At 34.9% G+C, this 15,832-nt stretch overlaps 1 protein-coding gene across 1 annotated transcript in view; it reads right to left on the bottom strand.

The window, feature by feature from the left end:
- The window catches only part of LOC107040100 (MOXD1 homolog 2), a 168,002-nt gene that overhangs the window by 26,085 nt on the left and 126,085 nt on the right, over nucleotides 1-15,832 (bottom strand). The gene's annotated exons all lie outside the window — the stretch shown is intronic.

The raw sequence follows: 15,832 nt of genomic DNA, 5'->3' as shown, positions 1-15,832 counted from the left end.
CAAATTTCCTCAGGAATCGAATGGGATAGGTTTTAAGGCTCTATCTCTTATAGTTTCCGAGATAATCGCGAAAAACGAAATCGCCAAAAAAAAATAATTTAATTTATCTTGTATAGGATGTAGGACGTAGAAAAACGTAATTCTGAGCCGTCTAATATAAATATTTTTTTATAAATATAAATATTTCTCTCTGTGCAGTTGCAAATTCTCGAACTTGCAACGCATTACGTTAAGAAAAATAAAAAATGAGTAAATACCTTAAATTTGCTGATATATATTTCCAGACATTATGTCTTGTTTCTACATGTAAAAAACGTCTCATTCCAAGACACAAATCTTTGCGGCTAATGTCTTAAATCCAGACGTCTTGAAGACACTAGTTTCCCAGTGATGTCCACCATAATAACCAACCCCCATTGTTTATCCCCCGGTAATGAAAAAGATAATGAACCCTCAAAAAACAGAGAATGCGCCCTAATTAAACGTTGCGAGAGGGTGCGTTTCAATTTAATGAGAGAATAACATTTTTCTTTTCGTTAATTCAGTTTGATATATATCAACGCGAAGGAGGACCCAAGGGGTGATAGTTAACCATGGATGGCCTCTTTTCTCAGACTCTTTTCCCTCTGCGGGAGGGGACGCGGGGAGGGGGGGGGGAGGAGGAGGAGGACCCGCTGCACCACACAATCCAGAGATTGGATTGTTCCAAAAGCAAGAGGTCTTCGGGCGTTTCTAACGCAACGGTAAAAATAACTTCTCGGGTAAAATGGAATTCTCCATTACCGGATCTTGGGGGGCGCTTGTGCGGTGTGTGGTGGGAAGGAAGTGGAGAGAATAAAAGCGGTGGAGAGGAGTGAGGTTATCCGGCGCGGGCGTTATCTTAATGGCACTTATTGTCTTGACGTATAGCTCTGCACAAGCTTCAACCCTCTACTTGCGAGGGGTGGGGGCAGAATGGGACGGTGGTTAACGCCCCGGTGGACTCTGCGGTGCGCGGAGTTGTCTGGGTCTTTTTTAAGGTGAAGATGCGGATGCTTGAGTTCCTCAGCGCCGGAGGAAAAATTAAAGTACTTGGAGGGAAATAAATGTGTGAGAGAGAATGGGGTAGAACGGACGTCATTGACAATATTTCCCGGGCAAATAATACGATTTGGACAAATCTAGTCTCATTTGGCTCAAAAGAAGTTCAGGGGGATGAGAGGTTTCTAGGTTGGTGGAGAATAATTGAAATTTCGGGGATAGTTGACTGATGAGTTTGAGAAGATTGACACACGGAGAGGAATGTTCAGTAAAAATTACGGAACTCACAATTCACTCACCGATTACGGAATCCATTCAGAAAATTTAAGTGACGGTATCGTAATTTTTCACAGGAGATTCAGATGAAAATTACGGAACGCGCCGGAAAAATTCCGTGGCAGTTCCGTAAAATTTCCTACAACCACATTTTGCTCCGGAATTACGGAAAAGATACGTAATTTTTATTGAATATTTCTCTCCGTGCATTGGGTGCAATTTTAAAGCGAAAGAATAATGAAATTTTTAATTCATTGGAAATTATTGAATATATTCAACTGAATTTCCCGGAATTATATCAAGGTAGTTCTACCCTCAGGAGATTATTTTTCATTTAGGAGTTTTTTCAAGGCTAGAAACAATTACCCGAGAACTCGATGAGATATAGAATCGTAATTTTCATCACCATTTAATTGTCGTTGTCGTTTCTGTGAATAAAAATGTCTAAAAACCATTATTTATCACAGACTCTTATGTAAAAAGTCTCAAATGTTGACCTGTTCAAATAAAAGATTAAAATCCGTTTTTTTTCTTAAAAACGTGAGAAATATATTGGCACTCGTTTATTTACGATGCCACGAGTAATTATCAATTGTCAATTGAAGACTTGTTAATTCATACGTTTGACAAAAATTAAACAGTAATATAAGATAATTGTTAAGCCCACGACCTCTACAATTCATTCCAATAATTTAGATACAAAAACAATTTTTACAATTCCCATTTTGTGAAAACACTCGATAACTCAAGCCGTAAGAGTGGATCAACTTTAAATTTCATGAAGCAATTGACCTGAACTTTACGATTTTCCGCAATAAAATTTTGAATTTCCACTGTCGAAATTCCTTGAAATTCATACAATTCCGAAATATCTCTCGTTAAAACGTAAAAACCGTATTCCCCCTGAAATTTCTCACCCAATAAAATATTAATACCGCCCACACTGCCAGAACTATTACAAATTCTCAACCTCCCTATAGTTGAATATTCTGTAACGGCATGCATGTGATGTATTTTGCTAGTACCATACGCTCGACTGGCAGCACCGATATCGCTCGCCAAAGTTTGATTAAAATTTTTTTTCATCCCATTTTACGATGGAGAGTGCCACGTAGTGAGCGAGACGAACAGATTTGAGTGGATAAAGGGGTCGAAAGGGAAATAGTCCAGAGGTTCCTAGTTTATTACGTTGGGTGTGGGGAGGGTGGATGAGAGAAGCGGTGGTTATCCCGGTGCAGGATCACTTGGTGTGGCTTCGTTGATCCCGGTTGGCATATAGTCCCGAAACGAGAGGTCTCTGAAGACTGTTGCACCCAGTGAGACTTAAGCCCAAAGTCCCTTTATCCAAAGCCGTAAAAGAACATCCGGACGTGTGCGCTTTTGAAGCTGTCACTGGACTCAATTCTACTTTCATTTTATTTTTAGCTTCACCATCAGTTCTTTTTTCCCTAAGTGGTACAACTCTTTATGTCTTGAACTGGCTATCATTCGAGGGTTTTTTTTTCGTGATATGAGACATATTCGTTGGGGTATTTTTGGATGGAATAAACCGCTCGCAGATAGGAATTTTATCTTCAGAAAAGCGGCGATTAATAGTTAATCTCGTGTGGTCGTGCCGGGGGAAATTTTCAACGAGTTTTAATGCTGGATTATTCCTGGGATGTGATTACAGACGATGTTGAGGATTATTGAGAGGATTTCAGAATGTCAGATACAGGATAATTGATTCTTCAATCGAGAAAATGTATCGCAGAGTTTTTTTACCTTTAAATTCATCGCTGATACTCGAGGAAATATTGATAGCTTAAGGTTGAAGGGATGAATTCAATCAATTTACTGATGTTTATTCGCGTTTTCGCTTTTTTTTCATTTATCAATAATATTCATGGGAATAACTTCTTGGAGGATAGAATGTCGCAATTATGATGAAATAAAAAATATTATTCTCCCATGTCCAGAATTTCATTGACATGGGAAGGATTTCATGACAGCGGTTTTTTCTATTATTTTTAAATGAAAAAAAAACCGCTTGAATATTGGAATTTTATGTGTTTAGGGAAATTATTAACGTGTATGAATGCAGAGTTACTCCTGGGATATTCCGTTGCAGTTAATGTTGAGGATTATTGAGAGGATTTCAGATTGTCAGATACAGGATAATTGATTCTTCAATCGAGAAAATGTATCGCAGAGTTTTTTTACCTTTAAATTCATCGCTGATACTCGAGGAAATATTGATAGCTTAAGGTTGAAGGGATGAATTCAATCAACTGACTGATATTTTTATACTTTTTTTGATTTTTTTTTTCAATTATCACGGGAATAAATTCTTCGAGGATAAAATGTCGAAAGAGTTCTCTCGTCAGAATTATGAATAAATAAAAAATATTATTCTCCTATGTCCAAAATTTCATTGACATGGGAGGGACTTCATGACAGGGGGTTTTTCTATTATTTTTAAATAAAAAAAAAACCGCTTGAATATTGGAATTTTATGTGTTTAGGGAAATTATTAACGTGTATGAATGCAGAGTTACTCCTGGGATATTCCGTTGCAGTTAATGTTGAGGATTATTGAGAGGATTTCAGATTGTCAGATACAGGATAATTGATTCTTCAATCGAGAAAATGTATCGCAGAGTTTTTTTACCTTTAAATTCATCGCTGATACTCGAGGAAATATTGATAGCTTAAGGTTGAAGGATGAATTCAATCAACTGACTGATATTTTTATACTTTTTTTGATTTTTTTTTTCAATTATCACGGGAATAAATTCTTCGAGGATAAAATGTCGAAAGAGTTCTCTCGTCAGAATTATGAATAAATAAAAAATATTATTCTCCTATGTCCAAAATTTCATTGACATGGGAGGGACTTCATGACAGGGGGTTTTTCTATTATTTTTAAATAGAAAAAAAACCGCTTGAATATTGGAATTTTATGTGTTTAGGGAAATTATTAACGTGTATTAATGCAGAGTTATTCCTGGGATATTCAGTTGCAGTTAATTTTGAGGATTATTGAGAAGATTTCAGAATGTCAGATACAGGATAATTGATTCTTTAATCGAGAAAATGTATCGCAATTTTTTTTTACTTTTAAATTCATCGCTGATACTCGAGGAAATATTGATACCTTAAGGTTGAAAGGATGAATTCAATCAATTGACTGATATTTTTATTCTTTTTTCGATTTGTTTTCATTTATCACGGGAGTAACTTCTTGGAAGATGGAATGTCGAAAGAGTTCTCTCATCAGAATTATGACGAAATAAAGAATATTATTCTCCCATGCCCAGAATTTCATCCCTAAATATATGATGCGTATTAGTGCATCAGGGACAGGGGTTTTTCCATTACTTTTAAATGAAAAAACAAACCGCTTGTACATTGGAATTTTATGCACGTCTGGGGAAATTACTGACGAGTAGAAATACGGAGTTATTCCTGGGATATTCAGATGCAGTTAATATTGGAGGGATTATTGAGAGGATTTCAGAATGTCAGATACAGGATAATTGATCCGTTAATCGAGAAAATGTATCGCAGGTTTTTTTTACTTTCAAATTCATCGCTGATACTCGAGGAAATATTGATAGCTTCAGGTTGAAGGAGTGAATTCATCTTTTTTTTGTATTTATCACGGGAATAACTTTTTCCAGGAGACAATTTCAAAAAACTTTTCTCATCAGAATTATGACAAATTAAAAAATAGCATTATTTTCCCATTACATTTATTCGCGTTTTTTCATTATCTCGAAAATTACTGCTTTGAGGAGAAAATGTCCGCAATAAAATACCTCTCTCATCATGATGGAGACAAAATACAAAATTCAAATATTCTCTTTCATCGAGAAGTCAATCCCCAAGAATACGATGCGAACTGCGTATTCAGGGTTTTCTTCTCATGACATAACCAACGGAAGAAACCGTTTACAGATCAGAATTTTATATATCTGGGGCAATTATTAACGAGTATAAATGCGGAGTTATTCCTGAGATATAAGACGATTTTAGAATGTTGGATACAGAAGTTTTTAAAATTTTACATTCATCGCTGATACTCAAGGAAATATTGAATCAATCGACCGACATTTATTCACATTTTTTCAATTAACTCCAGAATAACCACAAAATAAAAAAAATAAAAAATAATTATTGCTCTGCGGATTCCCACAAAATAAAAAATCTAATTATTTTCCGGTATCAAGGACTCCATCCCGAAGAATGTAATGAGAATAGAAAGACAATCACACTGTTCATCCGCCCTCAAGGCCCCACTCCACGGTTCCCTGAACCCTCCGAAAGTTAAACGAAAACCTTAATCCCAGCCAAATATCTCAAAATCATAACGATACTGTTCAAGCAAAACTCGCATAAGCGAAAAGTTGAGAGAGTAAACGAGCAGAAATTTTTTTTTATAAATACAGAACTTTTGAGAGGATGGAGATTGTACGACGTTGGCATACCCCAGGGTACAGCAGGGATTAAACTTTCAGTGCCAGCGTGATAGCGTCAACATTTCAAAATAATACTTCATAGTTGTATTTCTACCCCGGCTGGTGAAAAAAAATAATTACAAAAAACCCTGTAACTGTGCCATGGTGTTACGCTCGGAGTATCTCGTTGACGTTCGAACAATATCGGAAATGTCAGCGGGCACGTGATTAACGCGTCCGTAGTTCCGTCGTAATCAAGAAGACCAGGTTTTTTTATTCATTCGTTCTATTTTTCCTCCCGGCGTTTAGTGAAAAAAATTACTTGCTCCGGTGCATTATAGACACGCGTCAATAAATCCTGTAAGCCGACGTTTACCCCACCTACACTCGCTCAGGGTATGCGTCATAGTTCTCATGGATTTATGGCTCTTGCGCTTCTCAGTCATCGGTGAAGTATCGATAAAATACTGACCTGATGAAAATTTATCGAATCAAGATTTTTTTATGCATTTTTGTTTCAAGTCGTTGTCTCAAATTCTGTGATATATTAGATGGAGAAAAATGGGTGGAAAAGTTTTTACGAAGATGGGGGGAGAAATTTGGGAAAGGAATGTAATTATACCGATGGAGAAATGAATTATTTGCATTCACAGTTGAAGGACAAATGCAATTTCATGAAATTTCGAATTTTCGTAGAATTATTGCACTAAAGTTTGACATTTCCAGCGATTTTTGCATCAAATTTAAATTTTCAATAAAGAAATTCAACAAATTTCGAGTTTTGAAACACAAGAAAGTAAGAATTCCTTAACTTAGTTAAATTTTTAGCCGAAATATAAATATTTAGTACAAAATTGTACTGAATTTTCCGAATTTTTTCTAATTTTCTGGAAATTATTGAACTGTAGTTCAGAGTTTCCATCGATTTTTCCATCAAATTGTGAAATTTTAATGAAAAAATTCCTTGAATTTAGGATATTTGAGCACCAGGAAGACGAGAATTCTCCAAAATTGAATTTTCAAACAGAATATAAATTTTTCGTTATGAATATGATATTTCCATCAATTTATGAATTTTCCATTCAGAAATTCCTTCAAATTTCATTAAAACCGTCACATGACAAAATTTCCCAAAACGTGCCACTTTATTCAAATTTAATAAATCACTTCATTCATAAATAACAAACAAAACGATTCTAATGGTTGTTTTCTGCATTCATCATAAACAAAACCATTCATGCTCAATTAACCAATTTGTCACTAGTCGACATACGAATCCCAACACATGTACGATACTAATTCACCGCACCTCAATTAATAAAACCCCAGAAACCGGTTTAATTGCGTTATCTCCCCCGTTCCCATCGCCCAAGTATATTATATTACACAACTGAAGAATTTGGAATCGAGTCTGACGGCGCGTGCCGCTTCCAAGCAACCATTCGGAATGAAAGGGCAGAGGCCGGAGAGGGGATTGCACTGAGCAAACCCGGCGATAAAAATGTACCTCGAAGAGAGACACTCGAGACGATAGTATTGCATCTTGTCTGACCAATCTCACTGTTGGCCATTAACGCACTAATCAACTTCACAGCCACCTCCAAAGACAGCCGCGAGATTAATTACACCGCGGAGATAACGAGAATATTCATGGCTCGAGATTATGTTTTTTCTTCTTTTCCGTCTTCATCAACTTCCTTGGACTTTCATCATTACGAACGGGGAAATAATCGAATGAAAAATGTTTCATTTATAAGTATATAGAGAGCTAAAACGAGATAAAAGAATGCCTGATTGAAGATTCATTATTCTTGCTTAAAAAAGGGGAAATTATGGCATTGAGAGAATTTTCATTATTTTATTCTGTCTTTTAATGGAATGATGAATATGTAAAAATAATTCTAAATGACATGAAATCAGTACGAGTAATTTGGTATTATTAATTTAAATAATGAGTTGATTTTAACACCGAAATATTTTACCCCTGACACTGGATAAATCCAAAAACAAATGGGAAATTGCTCTGGTATTGCGTACAGTTCAGTTATTTTTGCTAATAAATTAGCAAATTGCTTCCGAATGGTTATTTTGCACATCATTTCCTCCTATCAAGTATAATTCATTGTTTATTTCATTTTATTAAATTGAATAAGATTCTTTTTCAACTAATTTTGTCAGATTTTGAACTTAGTTGAATGTTATCATTATCATTATTCTTGATATTCCTTTCTTCTATACAACTCATTGTCTTTTTTACGGTTCTATCTCTCCCCTCAGCCCGTACATAAAATATTAACAGAAAAATTTTATTTATACATACTTGAATGAATTTGAAACATCACATTTGAAGAAACCATCAGAAAGCTCACTTTCAGGGAAATTCAAGAAAAATTCGAAATTCTCAACAATCATTATAAAAATCAAATCAACCAAATAGCTATCGTAATCATCTTTTAACTTCGACTCAATGGCATTAAAACACATATTTTAAGCTACGATTGAATTTATTTGAAGCATGATATTCAAAGATATCCCCGGAATTCTGATTTTCCAAAAATACAAATTTTTGCAAATTTTGAAATAAATCAAAATAACGATTGTTGCTATCGCCTTCATCTCCGAACTCGGTCAAAAGCACATCCAATCAAATTTTTCAAGCCATCATTCAATCAGTGCAGAACATTTTTTTTAGTTATCGTGGGACAACCGATTTTCAAAAAAATTCGAAAATTAAAGAAACTAATCGATTAATTGAATGTTAATTAATGGAGATTGATAGGGCGCGATTTCGATGACATCAACGTCTCAGAAATCATTGAATTCGAATTGCTGAAATTATTTGAAAGCCCCAGCAGTCATCAGATCATATCGCGTGATAGTTGAAATCATTGAAAATCTGCTTTAAATCAACTTCATAACTTTATTTCACAGTCATGATTTCCTTCAATCATGATATCAAGCGAAATAAAATTCAAAGAACCTCGAAATAAAGTACAAGAAAGAGAGTTTGACTCACTGGTGGGACGTTTGTCAGGTTGAATAGAGAAGTTTTTCTCGCTAGTTAAAAATTTCTCTCCAACCAGAAGATATCAGGAACAAAAAAAAAGGTGAAACGAAGGGAGAGAAGGGGTGAAATCACAGTGGTCGCTCTATGACGATGCCTCGGGGCATCACAAGAGTAAACTCTTCAAAGTAAATGCTATCTACTGAGTTTTCTTACAATTGGAAGGGCTCACAAAAGAGCCAGTTGTGCCTTTGAAACTGTCATTAAATACGGACAAGTAAGTTCGATCAATTTATCTCTCCAAATCGAATGGAGAGCAATTTAAAGGGGATCGCGGTATGTAATACAACACTGTTCACGATTGTTCTCCTTTATTTCTGATCAATTCATTGAACACACTGTGATGAGAAAAAAAAACATGCCCCCGACATATTGGATTTTAATTTGATTCTTCATGTCGAAAAACAAATTGAATTAAAATTGCTATTGCGATTCAAGAGGTAACAGCGTTAATTCCATTTCCCATTGAATTTTGATGCCTCCATTTTTACATTAACTTCGATGCTCATATTATCGTGACATAAAAAAATAGGGGGGAGAACGGGGAGGGAAACACCCGCGTGGTTGAAAAACGTCACGTTTCCAATTCCTCCTGTGCTGATTTTGCATGTCACATATCGGGGGATACGACAGCATTTCATTACATTCTAGGTCATTGACAGGGCTCATGTGAAAATGTCAATATTTCATGTCTTTTACATTGATCTGTCGGGTTGAAAAATGTAGAGTGGATTCATTGAGGAATGTTAAATTCATCAAAATTACTTTTGCAGTGGCATTTCAGAACTGAGAATTAATTTCCATCGGGGATTCAACAACTTTGATCTGATAACTAGTCCCTTTGGTAATTTTTAATTTCAAGTTTTTCGTTTATTTGAATAATATTTGCGTTGGAGATGAATGGAGTCGTGTACTCAGGGCATGGAAATGCTTTTTGGTTTATTTTGAGTTTAATTAATTCAAATAAATCATTTATCTGGACAGAAATTGTATTTTTTTACAGTAGAATATCGGTATGAGTCGACGATGAATCGTTTTCTGTCTCTTTTAATTATTTATGTGGATCGACCGCTCAAAAATTCATATTTGTAATGTTAATTCTCTCACCGATCGAGAAATTTGAATAATAAAAATGTAAAATCCATTAAACCAGTCATGATTATATAATTTCAGGATGAATTATAAACTTTTCTCATCAACTTTTCTGGCACATTCTGTCCAACGAATATTTCATTCCTTTTTATTATTCATGAAATAAAGTATTGATTCCCCAGTAATGATAGTAATCATCCGTAATATGGATAAAACTGTTATTTTGAGATGAAGAGTTTTATATTTGAACATTCGTTTAAAAAACAAGTAAATTCTTTTTTTGAATGATTTTTTTGAATCGTTAAAAAATAAGAAAATCAAAACACCAAAATTGTTGATTCAATTATTCATCTACGTCGACTACTCAAAAGTTGATATTTGTAATTATAATTCTCTCACAGCTCGAGACGTTTGAATGAAATTGGGATGATGAAAATGTAAAATTCATTAAACCATTCATGATTATATAATTTCAAAATGAATAATAAACTTCACTTATCAACTTATTTAACACATTACGTCGAACTAACTTTTCATTCCTCTTTATGATTCATGAAATAAAGTATTGATTCCCCATAATGATAGCAATAATTCGTAACATTGATAAAACGTCGTTATGTCGAGTTGAAGGATTTTATCTTTAGACATTCGTTTGAAAAACAAGTCGAATAATTTGTTTCAGCATTTTTTAAATTGATTAAAAATAAGGAAAAGAACAATATTTTTTAAAGTTTTAAAAAATAAAATTCTTCATTCAAATATTCACCTAGTTCCTTTTATCAATGGCGACATTTGAGTGAAATTGGAATAATAAAAATGTAAAATCCATTAAACCATTCATGATTATATAATTTCAAAATGAATAATAAACTTCCCTCATCAACTTATTTGACACATTCTCCCGAACGAACTTTTCATTCCTCTTCATTATTCATGAAATAAAGGATCGATTCTCCAGTATAATACTAATAATTCGTAATATTTCCGGTATTCTGGGGTCCCTCAATTCCAGTGGTAACGATTTTCTGGCGACAGAGCAATATTAATACCTGATGAAAACAGGGTATGCTAAACTACAATGGTCCGCTTAATTTCACGCTTATTCCATTACAGCCAGTCCAAATGTTGCCCCGTATATCGCACATTGCCAATGGTCCCTGCATATGAATTTCCAATTCGTGTTGTCTAGTCCCACAAACGCATTCTCAATCGATTCTCCGAGAGCGTCAGCAGGATTAGATGAATACCCAGAGACAGTTACTACACGTTACATTCACCAATTTAACTTGCCAATTTACACCTACGTGGACAACTTCATTGTCGAGTGGTTGCTGATATTAATTTTAATTAAATTTGACCTGAATCTGTGAGAAATTTAAAATAAAGTGTGAATTATCCTGTGTCTATTCTCAAAGTGGAACACTTGTAACTGATAAAAAACAAACAGACATATATTATTCAATAATTGAATTCTAATGATTCATTCTGGAAACAGAAATAATTTTTTAAACTGCACAAATATATTTTTGTTCATTATCTCTTTTGTTTTCTGTGATCATCTCTGTAATGAGTGGGTCCAAGTGGAAATGTCATAAAATTATTTTTGTAGCAGAGAAGATTTCCGACAAAAATGCTTTTCTGACATTTTATCGTAAAATTAATTATTATGAAGATAATCAAGGTTTTAACGAAATATGGAAAATTTAAATGATTATTTTCTTCATCTTGGCGTTTAAATTATTCTTGTAATGAGTAGAGTTAGAAGAATATCATTATTTTAAACTATTTTTGCAACAGAGAAAATTCACTCGGAAAATGTGTTTTTTCATTTATTCTCAAATCACTAATTATTATAATAATCAAAATTTTAAGTGAATATGGGAAATTCAACTGTTGTTTTTCATCGCCTTCACGCAAAAATTATTCTCTCCTCTCTCTAAATAAGGGACTATTATAAAAAAAGGAAAATACAAAGAATAAAGAAAAATAAAAAGAATAAAGAACTGGAATCAGTCAATTTTTATTGAATAAATAATTAGTTTTCAAAATCGAAATAATGGATTGCCGATCTCGATAATGATTGTATTTAGAAAGAAATGTCGTGATTATTTTTTCAGCTGAAAAATTCATCTCCTCAAATTGTTTCCAAACATTTCATTCTGAAATTCCGCACTATCGGGAATTTCAGAATTTAGCGAGTGATGAAAAATGGAGTCATCAAGTTTTATCTCTCAACTGTTGATTTTAATCATCTCTTGATATGAATATCTTATTCCTAGTGCAAACAAGTGACTAAAAATGAGTCAACACAGTTGAGTCACTCCTTGACTCACTCAACCTCGTGTACTACCCATAAATCCACTACTAATTTTCACTCTAAAATTGTCTACCGAGGCTCACAGGGCTCGACCTGCTCATCAGATAATACTGTCCCTGGAAACAACGTATATTGAGATGAGCCACCCACAGCGGTAGCGAGGGGTGAGAGTGCGGCAGAGGAGTTTATGTACACAATTCAGACACGAAGGATTAACCGTTACGCGTTCAAGCAATCACGGGGTGGGTTTATACACTGGTGTGTGTATTACGCACTACAGCCAAGCGAATATCGGCGTAATCAAGCCCAACGTGAGGGCACATGCGTGCCTAGACGTAATGAGAGTCAGGGAATATATCCAATGGGTTTAAAGTCAAGGGGGAGTTCCTAAGTGTATGCTGTGCGGGGATATAAATTTGTTTGGTTAATGGATTTTGATAAAACTTTGTTACTTTCAGATCAAGAGTTTTATCTTTCGACATTAGTTTTAAAAACGAGTCAGATATTTTTTTTTGAATTTTTTTAATCAATTAAAAATGAAAAGAGGAAAAAATTGAAATTCATTGGAGGAAAATTGTTTACTCCTTCAAAATGGTTTGTCAAGGGGTAGAAATGCTTGAGTTTTCAGTAAAATTCTCTGAACTTTAGAACTCTGTCGCAATAAAATTTAATGAGCGAAAAAAAACAGAAATAAATCAAATTTGCACTTAACTTTTGCTTGAATTTTGTATAATTAATGTATTTTTTTTTCGAAAATTTAAGTTTCTCGTGTCTTTCATAAATTTTAAATACTTATGAAATTTATAATTCTATCTTTATGATATTTATCAATCCGTTGTTATTACAAATATATCATCTACTAGAATTTCAGGGAATTTTGGGATTGGAAATTTTAATTTTGATCGAAAAATCAATGGAAACAATAAATTTCAGTTCAATTATTCAACAAAAATTGATAGAAATCAATAAAATTTAGGTAAATACATGCGTGAATGTTAAAAAAAAAATTCTCTCCTTCCCGTTGCTCTTAAATTTCGCATTTCAATTCAATCATTCCACAAAAATAAATAAAACTCCAATTTCATTGAATTTTCATTAAAATTTGAATTTTCATGATTACTCTTCCCACATGAAATTCAATGTCACTCCCCCAAAAATGACTATCCAACCGTCCCTGAAATTTAAATTTTTTTCTGACAACATAAATAGCTTTGACTGTAAACAACAAAATAACCATGAGTTTCTCCAAATCAGTAACAAGCATCCGGCAACCAGAACCACTTTATCTCGGTGGTTTTTTTCCAATTTCCAGTTCACAACTACTTCACCCACATCCCTTCATTCTCGTCCATCAAAAACAATTGATTTGACTGCAGATAACTTGAAACCTCAAAGAGCTAAACCTCGTTGAATATGAAAAACCTCATGTTTACAGTGTGACGATGATTGAAGAGATGTCTCCATTGACCCGTACCAACATATTACACTCACCTAGGGGTCACATCAAGATTCACCCAGATAAATTGAACAAAAAACTCCTAACGTTTAACAAAACACAGGACAATGCAAAGAGCCGTCCCTCAATATGTCACGCGAGGCAAATAGACGAGCCGTACTGGATCCATTGTGACGGTTTGTCATTGTGCTGATAAAATTGTACCCAGTGTGTGTCGTCCGTCCGACTTTTTAATCCCCCCTATGTATTGTTTCATGATGAATCAATCAACTGCAGTAATTTTCGGGGATGAAAGAGAAAAATAATTATTCTGAAGAGGAAAGAAAAAACAACGCGAACGAATTCCCTTATTTATTCAGAGAGGCGTGAGGCTCGAGTTGGCGAGTGTCTGGGGGATACGTCGGATCCGTCTGGATCTGAGGAATATTGAAACAGAAAGATCTCGATCGTCGTACGGTTTCTCTCGGGTTTCGGGTTACGTCTGCGGCGAGAAGTGCACAGCGGGAATGAATGGAGACGAATGGGAAGAAAAAAATTATGTTGAAGAGAGATTATTCATCGGATGATGTACCACTGGGCGGCAAATGTCGATGTTTATCTGGGGACAAGACATCGATACTTGTCACGGGAAATGGTAGATTGATTTCACTCGGAGCGAATGATTTTCATCTCGTGTCATTACACAGAAGTTGGGTTGTTGACTCGGCGTCATTAGACAAGGACTGTGTTGTTTCATCTGATGGATAATATGTACGGGCGGAAAAGAAATGTATTTCGTCGACAGTTGACTAGTAATTTTTGGGGGAGTGGCATTGAATTCAATTTAGGCGAGAAATTTTAGATTTCAATGAAATTTCAATTTACTTGAATTTTTCATCAAAACATGAATATTCAGTGCCAAATTGCGGTGAATTTTTGTTATCTGTGCATTGAGAGAAAAAATTAGTTCTGCCAAACAATTGTATGTCCCCCTGAAGGAATCTTTTGTCGTGTTGAATCAATCTCCTCTAATAATTCACGAAAACCAATCAATTTCCGAACATTATATCGGAAAACAAAAATTACATGAATGATTCGACAAATTCAAAATGATTTTATTAACGAAAAACAATCAACTTCTTAACATTACATCAGAAAACGAAAATTACAATACAGTAGCGAAGCGGTACAACGATTTAAGTGGACTTAGCTCTTAGCTGAGTTTTCGAGGAATATCTCCGAACCTAAGGGAGATAATGAAATTTTCGTAAAAATGTTTCTTATAGCTCTCAATTTGCTCTACAGAAAAGGTTATAACAAAAATTTTGCTATCTGCCTTAGATTCTGAAATGTTCATTGAAAACTGTCAAAATCGAGTTGAACCGTTTTACCGCTTCGCTACTGAATAATGATTCCACAAAAAATCAAAACGACGAAACTCGAGTTTTCGTTAAATTGAACGATTTAATAATGCATCGACGCATATCGAGATAAAATACATCGATACCTGTCGCGATAAACATAGGATCACCGACGCAAAACCTGTGTAATGTACTCGGAGTAATTAAACCACAAAAGCCAGCGAAAGAAACGAAAGAAAAAACAAAGTGTGAGTGACCGAGTGTTTAGAGTCAACGAGCGAGACACAGATGGGTGGAGTCGGCCAAGGAGGAAAAGAAATAAACGAACCGTGACTGCAGTTAGCGAATAAAACGAAGGAGGGTGAAAAAGGCGGTCTCCACAACTTGGGACGAATTGGTATCATAACCGGTGTACGAAGTCGTAAAATGCAAATCGATCTCTTTCACCCAAACGATCCAATTTACCCACCGCAGTTCTACAACTCTCGATACAGAAATATCGGGGATATACCGAAGTGCAACTATGAATGAGTGTGTATGTGGAATTCCCGTGGGCAATTCCCTTCTGCATTTGCACAGGGTGACCTGAGGGCTGTATCAAAAACAGGAGTAACAAAAAAAAATTATAAAAAAAGTTTCCCTGCAACGTCAGCTACGTGTCTTACCACAAAAGACGGGAGAGACAATTTTCTTTTCGTGCACAAATGCAAATCCCGGGTGCCGTTGTGATAAGGTTAGGGAGGGAGAGATACGGAAGAAAGAAAATTTTACAGGGGAGAGAGAGGGGTAAATGCGGAGATTTCGCTGTGACACGGGGAAATTGTTTCC

This window comes from Diachasma alloeum, unplaced genomic scaffold, assembly GCF_001412515.2.
Source record: "Diachasma alloeum isolate Michigan unplaced genomic scaffold, Dall2.0 Dall_scaffold_00316, whole genome shotgun sequence".
Classification (NCBI taxonomy): domain Eukaryota; kingdom Metazoa; phylum Arthropoda; class Insecta; order Hymenoptera; family Braconidae; genus Diachasma; species Diachasma alloeum.
The sequence above is the reverse complement of the archived record's forward strand: the minus strand, read 5'-3'. Positions and strand labels throughout refer to the sequence as shown.